The sequence below is a fragment of the Hyperolius riggenbachi genome, chromosome 3 (genome assembly GCF_040937935.1).
Source record: "Hyperolius riggenbachi isolate aHypRig1 chromosome 3, aHypRig1.pri, whole genome shotgun sequence".
Lineage (NCBI taxonomy): Eukaryota > Metazoa > Chordata > Amphibia > Anura > Hyperoliidae > Hyperolius > Hyperolius riggenbachi.
This window is the reverse complement of record NC_090648.1, coordinates 19861116-19863171: the sequence shown is the minus strand read 5'-3', so window position 1 is coordinate 19863171 and position 2056 is coordinate 19861116. Positions and strand designations below refer to the sequence as shown.

At 38.7% G+C, this 2056-nt stretch overlaps 1 pseudogene; it reads right to left on the bottom strand.

The window, feature by feature from the left end:
• Nucleotides 1-954, bottom strand: LOC137561890 (olfactory receptor 11A1-like; annotated as a pseudogene).
• Nucleotides 955-2056: the final 1102 nt, after the last annotated feature.

Genomic DNA, 2056 nt, shown 5'->3' with positions numbered 1-2056 from the left:
TTAACCTATGTGTTCTAGTAATGTATATTTGATCTAGTACCTCTTCAAAATAATTTTGGCAAAGGCAGTCCTTATTTCTTTGTTCCGTAAGCTGTAAATTATTGGGTTAACCATCGGGGTTATGATAGTGTTGAGAAGAGATAAAACTTTGTTTAAGTTTGAGTGGCCCTGTGAGGGAATAATGTAAATTGCAATAAGTGTCCCATAAAAAGTGCACACGACCATCAGATGAGAGCTACAAGTAGAGAAGATCTTCTGTCGGCCAATTATAGAAGAGATGTGAAGTATTGATTTAAAGATACAGATATATGTAGCAACGACAAAGAGTAACTGCAAGATGGCTATTATAAACGTTACAACAGAGACATAAACTTCAACCTTCGTGGTGTCAGAGCAGGCAAGTTTTAAAATGGAGTCAAAATCACAAAAAAAGTGGTCGATAATATTCGGGCCACAAAACTCTAGTTGAGATAAGAGTACTTCCGCAATCATTGGGCAGAATAATCCCAGAAGCCAACACAATGTAACCAAGATTAGTGGGAGCCAATGTTTCATGATGGATGAGTAGTGTAATGGGTTGCAGATAGCCAGATATCGATCGTAGGACATTACTGTCAACAGACAACATTCGGTGATGACAGAGGCACCAAATAAATAGGACTGAACGTAACATGGCAGAATAGAGATGGGACTTCTGCCCATGAGAATGACTTGTAAGGCAAACGGACCCACGTCTGTACTGACCAGGATGTCACAGAGAGAGAGGTGGGAGAGAAAGAAGTACATGGGAGACCAAAGCTGGCTGTAGGTTGCCACTAATGCGATAATGAGGAGGTTTGCACTTATAGTGGCTTTGTAAATAAGAAGCAGAAGAATGAAGAATAGAGCTTGAAAATTGTGAAGGTCTTGAAATCCCAAAAGTATGAAGACAGAGACCGAAGTATTATAATTCATGGTTATTTTCAAAAGAAGCAGAAAGAACTGCGGATGAAGACAATGAAGAATGAGTTCCATTTAAGGTTAGGATTTGTTTAGGAAAGTTTCATTATTATGACTTAATATCTTTCGCAGTGCTTCATGAAGTGCGTAGTCACATCACTGACTGTCCTCAGGGGAGCTCACAAACTAATCCCTACCATAGTCATAGTCTGTCTTACCATATTATTACTATGTATTTCTATAGCACTGACATCTTTTGCCTCATTTTACATAGTATATAATCATGTCACTGACTGTCGTCAGAGGAGCTCACAATCTATTCCTACCATAGTCTAATGTCCTACCATATTATTATTATGTATTTCTATAGCACTGACATCTTCTGCAGCACATTACAGAGTACATAGCCATGTCACTGACTGCCCTCAGAGGAGCTCACAATCTAATCCTACCATAGTCATAGTGTAATGTCCTACTATATTATTATTATGTATTTATATAGCACTGACATCTTCTGCAGCACATTACAGAGTACATAGTCATGTCACTGACTGTCCTCAGAGGAGCTCACACTCTAATCCTACCATAGTCATAGTGTAATGTCCTACCATAATATTATTGTGTATTTATATAGCACTGACATCTTCTGCAGCACATTACAGAGTACATAGTCATGTCACTGACTGTCCTCAAAGGCGTTTACAATCTAATTCTACCATAGTCATAGTCTAATGTCCTACCATCTTATTACCAGAAAGGTAAAGCCGGCACCATCCAGATAGTTTCAATGCTCTTTTATTGATAGAGAAGCATACAGCAAATCACAGCAATGTCTCAAGGCTTCTCGCCTCTTTTTCAAGCTAATGCTGAATGTCAATCACAACATGTCAGTTAACACACAGGTTTATATAGAACACATGGGTATGCAGCAGTCAACAAATACAAAGTACACTCTTACCCAAACATAATAGCCTAACTACTATACGACCTGATGGGGAACTTCAAAGCAACTGCTCAATAGGTCTATTCATGTGAGCCAATTGAGGTTTATTATCATATAACGGGTGGCCCCTTTAAGGAGAGGAGGAGATAGAATCAAAAAACTTCTCTGGCATGA